Source organism: Prosopis cineraria, unplaced genomic scaffold (assembly GCF_029017545.1).
Source record: "Prosopis cineraria cultivar Desert tree isolate PC_DT_omini unplaced genomic scaffold, ASM2901754v1 PC2, whole genome shotgun sequence".
Taxonomy (NCBI): Eukaryota; Viridiplantae; Streptophyta; class Magnoliopsida; order Fabales; family Fabaceae; genus Prosopis; species Prosopis cineraria.
This window is the reverse complement of record NW_026555333.1, coordinates 42052364-42069994: the sequence shown is the minus strand read 5'-3', so window position 1 is coordinate 42069994 and position 17631 is coordinate 42052364.

The following is a 17631-nucleotide window of genomic DNA, read 5'->3' as shown; positions in this document are numbered from 1 at the left end:
CAAACTCATCTTTTGTACAATAGATTCCCTTTTAACTTTTAAAAATGATATTATCTAATTTTTACTATTAATAAAAGTTAAGTTTGATCATTAAGTGACCAAAAAAAGGCAAAAAAAAAAGGACCTTAAAATTTATAGAAAATGATCAAAAAGAATTTCTTGATCCCTTTATATAGTTTTTTATATCCTTATCTATAATTTTTAGAGCCTTCATTATAATTTTTGGTTCGTTTTTTATAATTCTTGTGGTTCTTTTCTGTCATTTGGCTGATCAATGATAATGAGAAAATGGTGTGAATTGGGATGAACTACGGGAAAATAGATTAGGGGAGCAAGAGTTCATATATATTAATAACGACTAAAACTTATTTTAAGCTTTATCCAATTAATATAATATAGTGGCATAGTAAAATTTTCTGCCTCTTAAATTTATCTCATTTATTGATTTAATTCTTTAAGTTTAATTTATATCAATTTAATCTTTTATATTTTCTTAAATTATCATGTAAGTCCTTCAAGTTTTTAAAATATAAATTGACTCTCAATAATATTCTAATGTATAAAGTTTATTGATGATTTGACATGTATATGTAGCTAAATAAAAATAAATTAACTCTTAAATTAATTTAATTTTTATCAATATAATCCTTTACACTGTTTTTTGTTATTTTTTAATTTAAAAATTTAAAGTCTTTTTTTGTCCTTACCTAAATAATCATGGGCTGTTTGGAAAAATGTTTTTAGATATTTTAGATATTTTCTTACCTTTTGATTTGCAGAACTAGAAAAAAATGCCGGCGATGTCATGCTTCCATTAATGATAATTATGTTAATAAAAAAATTATTCTTACACCATTTATTTCATCAATTTAGATATGTTGTTCAAAATAATGATTCAAACATATTTTTCATTTTTTATTTTGGAAACTTGTTCTTAAAACCTATTATACATAATTATTTTTGATAACATGGAAATAGAAAACATAATACTTCTTTCCATTAATCTACGTGGTTATTATCAATATTCTATTATCCATGTTAGCTAATTTAGTAGTGTGACTTTTTAAACAATAACGACGAAAGCAATAATCAAAATAAACATAAAAGACTAAATTTAAAATTAAAATTTGAAGGACTGAATCAATAATTGAGACAAACTTAAAAAATTGAAAGTTGCATTATCTCTAAAATTTAAATTTAAACTTTGAAAATAGGGCAGTAATGAATGAAAAATTAAAAAAATATAATTAATTTAATTCCAAAACAAATAACATAGGACTAAAGCATACATTTGACCCTCTAACTGTATATAAAGTTTCAGTTTCATCATTTAGTTTTATAAAAAATATTTTTAATTCTCCAACCTTAATATTATTAGTTTCAAATGATTATTTTGTATCAGTTATTTTTTTAAAATAAACTTAATATATAAACTATAAGAATATTATGTTAGTATTAATAGTCAAATGTGGGAATTTCTTGTTGATGAAACTAATCATAATATTAGGTTAAAGGACTGAAAATACACTTTATAAATTTAAATGATTAAAATGAAATTTTATATAAAGTTAATTGATAAAGTTGCTCTTTAGCCAAAACTGAAATTAGGGTAAAAATATATGATAACTTATTTGAAAATACAGATTGCAGAGTATACCGCTTGAAAATGAACATATTTTAAAATGATGAACTGAAAAATATCTTTAGTCTAGCTTTAGGTTTTCAACAGTGAAGAAATTATATTACTTATAATACTAGTTTAAACCTTGCTATATTGGAAGGAGAAACTTCTCAATGATAATAATATATCTATATCAATACTATTAAATTAAATTGTATCAATAATTGACGCAAATCTATATCTATGTCAATATCTATATCCTATTGCAAAGTGTAATCACTGTCATTGTTGATCTACAGTTTTTTAATAGTGATAGTGGGGCTCAATTTAGTTTTTCATTTATTATCTATCTATTATAATAGTAAATGTAATAGATTTTTACATGTACAGTAAAATTAATATTAAAGTATATCTACAGTAAAAAGAAATTACACATAATATTTTTAATGTTTTTCAGATCATTTTTTAAAAAATTTAATCATTAATTTTTAAAAGCATATTTCTTAAAAATAATTAACAACATAAAAATTTTATTAGTCATATTTTTATTTTAGCTCTTTTTTAAAATTTTATGAAATTATGTTAGATTTTTTATTTTATTTTTTTATTCTTAATTTTTTTTTAGTGGCTTATAGCTATACATGATTATGGGATAACAAATTTTGATAAATAATATGCTGTTGAAATTTTTAATTTTCATGGGATTGTAAGTTACCGAATATGCTTTCGCATACTTATGTACACTAAAATTTTAAATCGAACGAGGTAAACGATTATGGGATAAAATAAGTATTATTTATATGCATATTATATATATATATATAAGAATAAAAATTATAAAATAAAATAAGTTATTTCTGACATTTCTAACATGTAATGGATAATAAATTTTGAATTGCATGTTGTTATTAATTTTTTTAAAGATATACATGAAATTAACAAATTAAAAAGGATGAGGGGTGTTATTTAAATTTTAACATCACTTTAACCTATTATTTATACTATGAGGAGTTTGATTTTTAAAAATGAAAAAAATATAGTTGAAAGCTTTTAAATGATTTTTTATTTTTTATTTTCTCTTTGGTAAAATATTACACTTCTGTTTGTTTAGATTTTGAATTAAATTTAAAATCTCTTCTTCCTCCCCTTTATTTTTCTCGAACTAGGTAGAAGATTAATATCCTCTATGCATTACATGGGAGCTGACATATTTGATGAGTAACACACACACACTCCTTCTCTCTCTCATGTTTTTTTTTTTTTCATTTTTTAAAAATTTATATAATAATGGATTAGAATATGTGAGATAAGAGACAATCAACCCAACGGGTTCACATATAGGTAAAATGTGTGCGTGCGCGCGCGCGCGTGTACATAGTACGTAAAATATATGTAAATAAATTTGGAAAGTAAAACAGCAAATTGGCATGAAAAAAATCACTTTAAGTGAAATAAAATATAAATTTTATTTTCTTAAGCACCTAAAACATTTTTCATAAATCAAATTGCCCATTGAAATTTTGATTGTTTTATTTCTTTTTTTATTATTATTGAAAATTTCTGGCAAAAGTTTTTTGCTTATTTATTAAAAGAAAGAACCACTTCTTTCATGCATCATCTTATACAATAGACTCTATTAAATTATTATATAACTGAATTTGTGTGCTTTAGATATTATAATCATCCTAAAATAATAAAATAATATATAATAATTAAATAATACTAAATAAATAAGAAAATAATATAGATTGAAGATTCTGCTAAACAAATTAAAGGAATCATTGTATCAATATGCAATAGATTAATATTTTCAAAATTATAATATTTTTACATCATATATGATGAAAGCACAGGGACAAATTTTAGTTTAAGGTACTAAATTTTGTCAATGCTTATGCTTTCAAAATGTGAATGGTAGAAACAAAAACATGGAAATATGAGGCCCCATTTGTTTCGTAGAAATTTCTCAATAAAAATGATTGAAAGGAGCCACCCTTCAATGCTGAATGTGATGTTAAATGGAAAAAAAAAAAAGAAAAATTAGCAAGTTGTGAAATTGGAATCAATATGTGAACAATAGAAAAGAAAATATGTTCCTATGATAATGTGAACAGTAGAAAAGAAAACATTGAAAGATAAGGCCCCATTAACTTCGTAGAAACTTCCAATGATAATGATTGAAAGGAGCCACCATTAAAATAATGAGTGTAATTTTGTTAATAAAATTGCTCTTTTATCCCAAAAAAAAAAAAATGATGCGCGTAATGTTAAATAAGCGTTTGCATTGGGTGAGCATCACATACTTGTCAGTTTAAAAGTTGATATGTACCCTTCATTTTATTTGAAGATGATCTCAATTGTTGATTTTAAATTTATTTTTAAATATTTTTAATATTATATTTATTAAAATAAAAAATTATAAAAAAATTTAACATTAAATTTAGACTACCTTTGATACTCATCCGATGCTCATTAGGTAATGAACACCGGGTTGGTCATTACATATGGTGAGATTTGGACTGTTCAAGCTTAAAATTTTTAAATTTTTTTATAAAATTTAAATTTTTTAATAAATATGTTCATCAATAATCTGGTCAGTATAAATTTAATATAGACAAACTAATTTAATTTTATTTTTTAATTTTATCAATTAATTATCAGGATATACTTTGAATAATACAAATATAATTTAAATTATCTAATTTAATAAAAATTTTTAATTTTAATAAATCAATTTTCCAGATGTACTCTGGGTGGTACAGATTTAATATTAATTTTCTATAAGTTTAATAAATTTTTATTTTAATAAATATAATAATAAAAATATTTAAAAGTAAATTTAAAATGAACTGTATGGATCTTTTTTTAAAAAAAATGTTGACTGCTGATCAGCTTAAAGCTGATGAGCTCGCGTTAAATAAAGAGGAGCTTAGGAAATTAATTAATTGGCATATTTTGAATCTTTTAAATTAATGGACCATGGACTAGACTTCGTCAACGCTTGCACTTTGAATATGTGAACAGTGGAAAAAAAATGGAATATGAGACCGCATTTGCTTGGCGAAACTAAGTGACAATGATTGAAAGGAGCTACCATTAAATGCTGAATGTGATGTTTAAATGAGAAAAACAAAACAAAAAATAAAAATCAGCTAACGTTGTGAAATTGGACCTCAGTCACTTGCCTCCCTCCCAAAACGCACACATAGACACACATCTAAACTAAAAATGTTCATAGAAATATAAATAACCTTATCAGAATATGAAATTGTTCTAATAAACACATAATGAATGAATAATTGATGTTAACGTAGATAAAAAAATGATGTAATAACTCTGGTTGAAATAAACACTTAATGAATGAATAGTTCAAAAAATAAAATAAAATAAACACTTAATGAAATACTAATGTTTTGTGTGTTTGGATTCCAGTTTGGTATAATTAATTATAAAAAATTAATTAATATGATTAATTTTAAACATAATTGATTATGTTATGTGATATATATAATCAATTTATAAAATTAATTAATAAGATTCATTTTAATTAGAATTAAAAAGTAGAATTAAAAATAAAATAAAACCATGGTTATACGAAAATATATTCAAACACCGCTATTACATGTTAAAATTAATAATGAATCCAAAACTGTATTTTTTTAAAAAAAATCTAAACACCTATTCTACATGCCAAAATTAATTATGAATTCAAAACAATATTTTTTTAAAAAAAATATCAAAACACTCGCATAAACCATAGTTATCTTATAAGCTACTATTGCCTACTTTTTAATTAATATTTTTAATTATACTTTTATAAAAATTTATCCAAAAATCATATAAATTATTTTATAAATTATATTTTTGGGTTTATAATTAATTATGACATATATAGATGTGTTTTATATATTTAAAAAATTATGGTTTTGGATTCAAAATTAATTTTGAGATGTATAATGGATGTTTGGATATTTTTAGGGAAACATAATGTTAGGTTATCCTAATTGATTTTAATATGTATTAGGGGTGTTTAGATACATTTTTACAAAATCATGGTTTTTACTTCTAAAATTGATTATAGAAGCTATCCAGACTGGCACGTTAATGGACTATGAGACGCAACGCGCTTCCTCCTTTGTAAAAAATAATGCACTTCCTCGTTTCTTCAATCACAGCATATACAGAAGTATTATATGTATCTACTATATGTATAATAATAGGGGGAAAGCAGAGATCTGCCATGAGGAGAAAAAATTGATGAAACGACATAACAATAAAAAATGAGAATAAGAAACATCTCCCTACCATTTTCTTGTATAAAATGTTGAACACAAGTTCTTTGGATACTGCAGCATTTCTTGAATGGAGTCAACATTTTTTCAATGCTGGTCCTTCTTTGATATTTCATGGTACTGGAGAGGATCCTAGGCCTGTTGATTTTGGTGGTTCATTGATGGCCCATAGATTGGAAGCATGAATGATCGCAAAAGTCCTCCTCCAGCTTCACATTGTTCAATCGACATAATACCCAATCGTATCGTATCATTACAAAATACAACGTATTATGATACAAATGCTATCTAAACTAACAAACAATATAATATCATGCATGACTTCGTCCAATATTGCCGAAGAACGATAGCCCATAACTGAAGCCCACGTGCATGGCTGTGGCCCATATACTTTATTACTCTCCCTCAAGTTGGCGTGTGAAGATTGACAAGGCCCAACTTACCAAGAAGTTCATCCACTCGATCATGTCCCAAGGCTTTAGTGAACATGTTGGCCGAGTGAGATTTGATGGAGACTTTCAATGGCTGAATTTCACCAGATTGAACACGTTCCTGAACAAAATTGACAATTCATTTCAATGTGTTTGGTGCATTCATGGAAGACGAGATTGTTAGCGATGTGCATACGCAACGCTGCTCGATTATCACAGTAAAGTGGAGTGGCCGATCAACATTATATTGAACACCCAACTCAGAGAGCAGCCAACGTAGCCAATTTGACAATAAACTCTTGGAGGCGTGCTGCATATGTACGGTGGCATGCGTATAAGTAATTGTATATGTTTAATAAAATTCAAAAGGCTTTAACAATCATATGCTAGCTATGATAGTGCAATAAAATGGCAGTATTCTTTATTCAAGAATTGAAGAAGTGCTAAATTTCCCAAGTTGCCTTAGGCCATGTTTGGTAGATTGGAATTGTGAAGATGGAAATGGAATTGGGATAAGAATCTGAATAAAGTGATGTTTGGTAGATATAAATTACAATTCTTGGAAATCCTGATTTCATGAAAAGAGGTTGAATTGAATTCCTCATTTAAAGCTATGGAATTGGGAGCAATTCTATAGAATTGTAACATTTAAGACACTTTTACCCTCATACAAATTCCAGAAAGACAAATTTGCCCTCAAAAAAAATAAAACCCTCACCTCACTCCTAGTTCCTGATATTTTTGCTCATTATATATAAAACGTTATAATATATATATATATATATAAAAGATAGTATTATATATAATATTTGTATATAATTTATATATTTATAATATTTTTTGTAAAATATTTTACTGGATTTTTTATTATTTAGAAAGGGAAACTTTTGATTTTCTTGTATTTCCTTGCTACCTTTATTAAATGTTTTTATTGGTACACAATTAAGTTTTTATTATGTTTTATTTTAATTTTTATATAGGGATATTTTTGTCTTTTAAGTATAATTCTATTTCCATGTCTTGCATACCAAACAAAAGTAATGCAAGGATTCTATCTAATTTTTTTGACATACCAAACATATTTTTATAATTCAATTCTATTTCAATTCTGATTCCAATTTCAATTTCAATTCCATAAAAAACTATTCAATCATACCAAACGGGACCTTAGAGTTGGACTCATATTTCTATGAAATTTTAAACACGAGCAAATGCTCAAGAAATTTTTAATTACCTCAAATAGAATTGTCAAGAGTTTAACCATTGCAGGTTTTGAACCCTTTCCACAGCTTCAACCAAAGTTTCAACAAAAGTTTCAACATTATGAGAAAAAAGATTGCCATGTCCTTTGACCCATGTTTTAATAGTGGATGATGAATCGAAAAGGTCAACAAATAATTATTTTCATAATTTAATTGATTAAACCGGCTGTCAAATCAGTGATCTAATAATAAATTTAAAAATAGTATTTATATGCATATATATATATAAATAAAAATAAAATATTAATTTTAAATCTTTTTCATTTTCATATATATATATATATATATATTATTTACCTTATTTATGTTTTAAAGCAAATAATTTTTCAGTGTCATTAAAGATAACGTTTGCAATGAATGAGATGGCGAATGACTTGAAACACTTGTTTTGTTTAGTTCCTTGATAAGGATAATGTTTATATATATATTTATATATATGAAATTAGAATCTGTATTAGCTCAGTGAAATGATTCAATTTTAGCCTCTATGCGTTGTATTAGTTGAGGAAAATTTGATCAGGAGAATTTAGAGTTTGTGATCAATGAGCAGTGAGCATATGCAATGAAATCTAAATTATTTCAGGGAAAATTATGATTGCGCTAGCATATGCAAAATTTCACTTTTTTCACTAAGTTATTACTTAACAAATTGGTTTTTCTTTCCCTTCATGGCGTTTTTTTTTTCCCTTTCTGTTTAGATGAAATTTGGGAAATTTATATAAATAAATTAAGAATTTCAGTACTCTTGAATGCTTTGAAGCATGAAGAATGTAATTTTAAATTAAATAATCTTTCAACTATTTTTTTTTGGATAATAATAATTACTCCCTCGCTACTCCTTTGCCTATTCGAACTCACTTCAGTCCTTTTTAATTTAAATGACTGAAATTTTCAATTGAAAAAAAATTGCTAAACTTGATCTATCTATATTTTATCCGAAAAACAAAAAAAATGTAAGATATTATTACTATTTTCTATAAAAAAATAATTTATTTTATCAATTTCTTTTAATGACAAGCATTGTGAAGCGATATTTTTCTTCATGAAAAGTATCTTGTTTTTTTTTTTAAATTACATAGTTTTAATTAGAAAAGAATCACTAGAAAGAAAACTCCTAATAGAGCTCATACTTTCCACCAATCTTAGTTATCTTTTGTAATTCTATAATAAAAGTTGAAAACCATTATTTAATTTTTTTCAATCAATAGAGGAAAAAGACTGAACTAGGATCTGATATTACAAATACAAATCTGACCAACACCTAAAGCTTCATCGTGTCAAAGCTGCTTCATCAAGTTGCTTGGTAATGGTTGATATAGGTTATGTACACCAAAGTCCATGGAAAGAGCGAAAATGCCAAAAGGTCAGCACATTTATTGTCCTCCTAATATATGTGATCAATGAAGGTCAACATTTCATTAAATATGTTTATTGCAATATTATCCCCACTCTTTCTATTTTAACTTTGAAAAAAATATACTTGCAGGTCCTTTCACTTAATTTTAAATTAGGTTCCTGTACTTTTTTTTTTTAATCAAGCCCTTATAGTTTCATTTATTATATATAGTAACCCTAAAAGTTAAAATTAATAATGAATTATTAAATTTTAGAAAACAAAAATACTCTGAGAGTTTGCAAAAAAAAAATAATTTAATACTTTTAGCCAAAATAAAAAAAAAATTTGATTTAATCCATTTTTATATTTTTATTACAATTTTTTATGAAAATTTTGCATGTATAAAAAATATTTAGAAAACAACCTAATTATATAGATTTTGAGTTATAAAAATTATGTAATTAATTCTAAAGTCATATAATCATTTAATAAAAATATAGAAGTTCTTAATTTTATTTTTTAAAAGAAAAAGTGTAAGGACTTTATCTTTCAGGAATCAGATGCTTTTGGATTTTTCACTCTGAGAACAAACCTTGGGGAGAATCAGAGCAAACAGCAATAGGAGGCAAATGGAGCAACGATGAGGACCAACCTTAGGGAAAATCAGACCAAGAACTTCAGCAACGGTGAGAGGAGAGTCGAGAGAGGAGAGGTTGATTGTCGAGAGAGGGTATTGGAAGGAAGGCTTAGGGTTTTCTACCTAACCACACTAGGTATTAATAATAACAAGTGTAGATAGTTAAAAATAATTTTTTTAAAAATTAGAATATATAACTACATTGATGATATATAATAATTGGTGTAGATATTAATATTTACACTGGTTATGCAAGGAACTAGTGTAGATATTATCATAGCCACCTATTTATTTATAAAAATACCACTGCCTCCTATTTTTACACCATTTGCACATGAACCGGTGTAGGTATGGAGCATGTAAAAAGGCTATTTTATACTCGTGTTTTATAAATTAGCTTAATCTTAAGAGTTAACATGCAAGGTAAATGATACTCAGGGTCATTTGATTGATATAGCTTCATAATAAGCGTGGTTCTCTGTCTAATAATGTTTTTAATATATCTAATAATGTTGTCCTCCAGCCTCCCATCCTTCAATCAATACAATATCCCTGTGGACTGTTGTTTTAAAATTTAAAAATAATTAATTTTTAAATAGTTTAGAGATTTATAAAAAAATTATTTTGTAGAGATTTTATAAAAGACAAACATTATTTTATGTTCAGTTACAATAATACAAAAGCGATTATTACTTAGTTATTTTTAAATTTTATGATATCTCTTTTGATTTCTTACAAAAATAATTTATTATTTAATTATTTTAAAATTTCATGATATCTTTGATTTTCTTGTCTTTTTAAAACATTTTTTCTAATCCATCACATTAGATTATTTTCAAAAACTATTCAAAATAACTTCTTAAAATAATCAAAAATATGTTTTTTTATTCTGATTGTTTTCAAAAGGTTTAAATAAACATTATTAAAAATTATAAAATAGATTTCTTCATTCCACGCACCCACAAGCTGTTTTTTTAATTTCTTTCTTTTTTCACAAAATAAAGTTAGTACTTAAATTAAGTTTTCTATCCCTTCGTGGTGTTCATTATATTTTTTGGTTTTTTTTTTGGATGAAATTTAGGTAATTTATATAAGTTAAAATTTCAGCACGTTGAAATGCTTTGAAGCATGAAGAATGTAAAGTTGAAAGTAGTGTTTGTAAAATAAAAATGCTTTGAAGCATTTTTTTTTTCCTTTCTATCAAATTTTCAATGGTCAACGTTTGAGACATATTGAAAATTTTTAACAGTCAACATTAGAAATTTGATAGAAAGGGCGAAAATGCTTCATTCTAATTACTTTAAGGGCAAATTATCACATCATGAATGAGACCTAATCTTGTGACCTTTTGATTTATAAATCAAATCTTTATCAACTGAATTAATTTTTGTTGATGTAAATATAAAAATTTGACTTGTAAATGAACTGAAAAAATAATAATTATTTTTTATTTGGGACCTACTTGTAATTCTCTCATTATATTTATTTTGTTTGATAGAAATTCTGCCATTATATTTATAATTTATAATTTATAATGGGTTTTCTTTGGGTTTAGGCCACTTTAAGTTTTATATTAGGCCCAAAACGATTGTCTCAAGTGTTTTTTTTTTTCAAAAAAAAAAATTTCAAATCCAATTAGTGTGATCTTGATGTCTATGTAGGAACCATAAACCTCAACAAAAGCCTTCCCTTTTGGTTCCTTTAGGATCCATTTGGCTTCGTTCTAATTATTTTTGGTCCTCATCATCGTTATAAGTTCAGTCCTAATGGGAGTCGGTCGTCCAATCCTCGTCATCGCCGTCAGTCCAATCCCGATGGAAATCGACCGTTCAGTCCCTGTCATAGTCATCGGTCCGGTGCCGGTGGAAATTGGCTGTTCAGTCTTGATCATTCCCATTCTCCCAGTCCCCATCTTCGCCATCAGTCCGGTCCTGTGGAAGTCAGCCATCTAATCCCCGTCGTAGTCATTCGTTTGTTGACAGTGAAAGTCAGCTATTCGATCCTCGTAATCCTCATCGATCCAATCCCCATCATCGGCATCGGTTCTATCTCAATGGAAGTCAACCGTTTGGTTCCTATCGTAGTCGTCTGTCTGGTGTTGGTGGAAGTCAACTATTCGGTTCTCGTCATATATAATTAGCGATAGAATATTTTCGTCTTAAAAAACGCTGTCACTAATTTGTTAGCGATGGAATTTGCAATTCCATCGCTAATTAGTGACAGAATTAGCTATAGAATTGTATTCTGTCGCTAATTATAGCAACAAAAATTTTTCATCACTAAATAAAGATAAGCTATTTTGAATTTGTGATAAAATGTATTCCGTCGCTAATTTTTCAATAGGCTTATTCTATCGCTAATTTATTAGGTGGACCAAAATATTATTGCCATGTCATCCAATGGACCAATGCCACCTCACCACCATCTAGTCACCCAGTAAACCAATGCCACTTCACCACCATGTCACTGCCACATCATTTGTCACTGCCATATAAAATATTATTACCTTCAATTGTGCTTTGGCTAGATTCAAACTTGAAACTAGCACTAGGCAAACAGGTTACGGGTCAACCCACGGGCTAGCCAGCATAGGTTAGCATTTTTGCGGGCTGGGTTGTGCTAGACTGTCAAATAAAATGGGTTGGAAAACCTAACCCAACCCATTTTTTAGTGGGCTAGCTAGCCCCTGGGCTGGCTCGTAAAAATTTATCAAAATTTTTTTAACAGTTTAAAATTTATATAACATAAATATACATACATACATACATACATACATACATATATATATATATATATATATTTCACATTTCAAAGAAAATTGACAATTAAAGAACTTGTAAATAAATAAAATAAACATAGAATTCAACCAAGCAAATTCATTTTGCTAGATTTTTACTATTAATCATTTTCTTGCTTAGGTGTGTTATCTCTCTCACTGAGAAAGAAAATTTGAATATAAAACTATATTATTATTTTTTCAATGAATTCATATTTATGATTTCAATCAATAGATCTTATAAGATTAACAAATAATATATATTCAAAATATTTATATAAAAAATAATAAATCATCGATTTATAAACTATAACAAACATTTTATGTAAATTATAAAAAAAATTTACACTATATTTCAAATGAAAAGAACATATTTAGGAGTCATAAATTATATATTTGAGAGATATTGTCATTATTGTAAATTTTTAAAAAGATATAATGTGATTAAAAAATAAACAAATATTTTTTAAAAAATATGCTAGCCCCCAGGCTAGCCTGTTTAGTCCGTGAGCTAGCTCGTTTTAGCCCTCTAGTTTTGTAGGTTGAGCTAGCTCAGCCTATTTTAAAAAATGGGCCAAGTTGTTTAACCCAACCTATCAAATTTTACTAGTTAAATGGGCTAGCTCACAGGCTTAACCCATTTTCTCAACTCTACTTGCAACCTTATGCTTCCTAGTACCTTTATGTCTACCTTGTTGTTAGTTGAGCTGAAAAGAATCTTTAGTTTTAATTGATAAAATTAAATATATAATATTTAACCACACACACATATATTAATAAATATATTATTTAAATTATTATTAAATATAGTATTTAAATTTACTTTTTTTTAACATTATATATATTATAAATATGGAAAAATTAATTTATATATAATAATTTTTTCTATTATATTTTATTTAAAAATTATTTTTGATAATAAATTTAATATTAAATTGAAAAATATTTTATTATCATTATATATTATATTATAATTTGTATCTATATAATATATAATATTTTAAATTTTTATTTTTTACAATAAGGATAATTAAGTATATAATTTAAATTATTATTAATAATATACAAATAATTTAAAATAATAAATTATTTTAAATTATACTTTTTTAATTATTTATTTATAGCATAATAATAAGTTATTAAATAAATTATATATAAATATATATTATAAATAATAAAATTAAATTAAAAATAATTTGTGACAGAATTAGTGATGAAATTATGACAGAAAGTTTTATGACAGAATTTTTTGTTGCAAATTCCGTTAGTAAATCGGAATAAGATATTTTGACCATTAGCTACGAAATTTTTTATCGGTAAATTATTTTTGATGGATTAGCAATGAAATAATGATAAAATTTTAGCAACAGAACATTTTATCACTAAATAAGCTATGTAATTAACGATGAATTATTGACGGAAATTTATTTTGTCGCTAATTTGCTGTTTTTTTTGTAGTGCTTCTTATATTCACAACTTTGTATTTGTTATTTATAACTTTTGGTTTATGCATTAACAACACAACTGAAAATGATATATCATTTATCATTTATCTATGCAGAGTAAGCATCAATACCCACGTTTTTTAGCTTTAAACATGAATACAAAATGATGACCTCAATCATTTATAGACAATAACCCACATCAACTTCAACTATCATATATGGGAGAAGAAAATTTCAAGGAGGAGAGAAATTTACCCACGTACAACAAAGGCAGCAAAGGAAGAATGGTTGCTTATATATACCTATGTACAACAGATCAATAAACAAACAACCCATGTATAGAAACTGAAAAAAAAAAAGGAACATGACAACAAGAGGAAGGAGAAGGAGAAGGAAAAGGAGAGAGGGATGGACTAGAAGAATACACAAAGGAGAGAAGAAGATGAGGATATGAACAGGATGAAACAAAGCCTATAGCGCACAAATTTTTCTTCAGTGTGACTTGGGTTTTTGTTTGATTTGAGGGTAATTTGGTCATTTTATTTAATTCCCTAATGACAAAAAGATCCCAAGGTACTCCAAAAAAATTATACCATTTTATGAGACCAATCTATTATTTACCTAATTTAAATAAATTTTACTGTCATTTTTCCCTAGCTTAAAGCTGATGAGCACCAATGTGAACTCGTTAAATAAAACTGAGCTCAGGAAATTAATTAATTGGCATATTTTGAATCTGTTAAATTAAGGGACAAGACTTCGTCAGCGCTTACACTTCCAACATGTGAACGGTGGAAAAAATATTGGAATGCTAAACCCCATTTACTTCACAGAAGCTTGATAACAATGATTGAAAGGAGCCACCATTAAACGCTGAGTGTAATGTCGAAATGGGGAAAAAAATCAGCAAACATTGTGAAATTGGACTCCATACACTTGCTGCCATGTGTGTGTGTGTGTCCAAAGTAAATATGTTCATAGAAATATAAATAACCTTCTCAGAATATGAAATTGTTGTAATAAACACTTTATGAATGGATAATTGATTTAAATGCAGATAAAAAATGATGTAATAGCTCTGGTTGAAATAAACATGTTTTTGGATTCAAAAATTAAAAATAAAATAAACACTTAATGAAATGTTAATGTTTTGTGTGTTTTTGAATTTCCATTTGATATAATTAATTATGATTAATATGATTGATTTTAAATATAATTGATTATGCTATGTGATATAAATAGTGTCCGTTTGGATTCTGATCAAAATCAATTAATTGTATGAAAATTATGTTTTGACAAAAATTATCCAAACACCTATATTATATTTTAAAATCAATTATGAATTTAAAACCATGTTTTCTTAAAATATCCAAACACCCATTATACATACTAAAATTAATTATGAATTTAAAACCATACTTTTCTTAAAAACATCCAAAGACATCTTATTATGTCAAAATCAATTATGAACCAAAAAATATGATTTATAAAATAATTTGTATGATTTTTAGATAAATTTTTAGAAATGTATAATTAAAAATTTGAATTGGAAAGTTGGTAGTAGTATTTTATAAGATAAAACGTGGTTTTGGGGTCATACTTAATTTTGGCATGTATGGGATCATTTGGATACTTTTAAAAAAAATCATGTTTTTGAGTTCATAATTAATTTTGGCATGTATAATGGGTGTTTAGATATTGTTTTAAAAATATAATTTTGGATTCATAATTGATTTTAACATGTAACATGGGTGTTTTGATATATTTTTACAAAATCATGGTTTTACTTTATTTTCAATTTTGCTTTTTAATTCTACTTTTTAATTCTAATTAAAGTCAGTTTTATAAATCAATTATATTCCAAATTAATCATATTAATTAATTTTTTTATAATTAATTATATCCAACTAAAATTCAAACGTATATATAGTTGATTTATAAAATTGATGACTAAGATTTATTTTAATTAGAATTGAAAAGCAAGATTAAAAATAAGGTGAAACTATAGTTATGTGACAATATATCCAAACACTCCTGTTAAAATTAATTATGAATTTAAAATCATGTTTTCAAAAAAATATCAAAACACCTATTAAACATGCAAAAATCAATTATGAATTCAATACTATAATTTTCTTAAAAATATCAAAATATCCCCATACATGCTAAAATCAATTATGAACCCAAAATTATTACTTACTTTTCAATTTATATTTTTAATTATACTTTTCTAAAAATTTATCCAAAAATCATATAAATAATTTTACAAATTATATTTTCATGATTTTAGATTTAAAATTAATTTTGACATGTATAATGGATGTTTGGATATTTTTAGGAAAACATGATCTTAGGTTCATAATTATTTTACACACACACATAAATATAATAGGAGTGTTTGTATATATTTTCACAAAATTATGGTTTTAACTTCCAACATTGATTATAGAAGCTATCCAGACAGGCACGTTAATGGATTGTGAAACTCGACGCACTTCCTCCTTTCTTTGTAAAAATAATGCACTTCCTCCTTTCTTCAATCATAACATATATAGTAATAGCATATGCATCCAGTATATATACATAATAATAGGGGGAAAACAGAGAGCTGCTGACGAAACGACATAACAATAGAAAATGAGAATAAGAAACATCTCTCTAATTTCTTTGGATACTGCATCATTTCTTGAATGGAGTCAAGATTTTTCAATTCTGGTCCTTCTTTGATATTTCATGGTACTGGAGACGATACTACTCCTGTTGATTTTGGTGGTTTATTGATGGCCCGTAGATTAGAAGCATTCATTCAACAGCTCACCATGAATGATGATCACAAATGTCCTCCTTTAGCTTCACATTCTTCAATCGACATTGTAGGCAATCGTATTGTTGGAATATTTATAAATATTTATGAATTTGTATTAAGTAATTAGCCAAGACAGAGTGGTTTTTTTTATCTTATGTAAACTGCAATAGGTAGATCACACAAGTAAGCTGAATGGGCAGAGGCCGAACCTACATCCCTGTAGCCTTCAATTATTCATATCTCTTAAATTGATTAAGTCAATGATAATATAAAATTAAATAATTTATAAAGAGGGCTATTGAATTAGTCCATATAAATCAATCAGTTAATAATCAAAATACAACATATGTTTTTCATTAACTCCATTATTTTTAAACTCTCTGAAAACTGCATGATCTAATGGGTTATGTGTTTTCCTATGTTTAAGATAATCGATATATCATAATCAATCATGAATTCTTTAAATATACATGTTACTTTATTTAAATTTTATTTATTTTATATGAATTAAAATATTAAAATTATCGTATCGTTACAAAACAGAACACATTATGATATAGATAGTGTCTAAACAAATAAACAATATAATATCATGCATGACTTATTCTAATATTGCCGAAGAATGATAGCCCATAACCGAATCCCACGTGCATAGCTGTAGCCCCTATACTTCATTACTCCCCTACAAATTAGCGCGTGAAGATTGACATGCCCAACTTGCCAAGAAGTCCATGCAGACAACCATGTCCCAAGGCTTTGGTGAACATGTTGGCCAACTAAGATTTGATGGAGATTTCCAATGGTTGAATTTCATCTAAATGAAATGACAATCCATCACACCCTAATATTTAAAGTATGATTAACATAAAATATAAAATAAATTTATATTTCATAAATTTTAATTAACTAAAAATTAAATTAAAATATCAATATATTTAAGCTATATAATATAATAAAGTTTGTAAGGGTTTAAATATTTGTAAAAATTTTGATAAAGTTTTCTCTATAATTTAAACCTCTCAAAA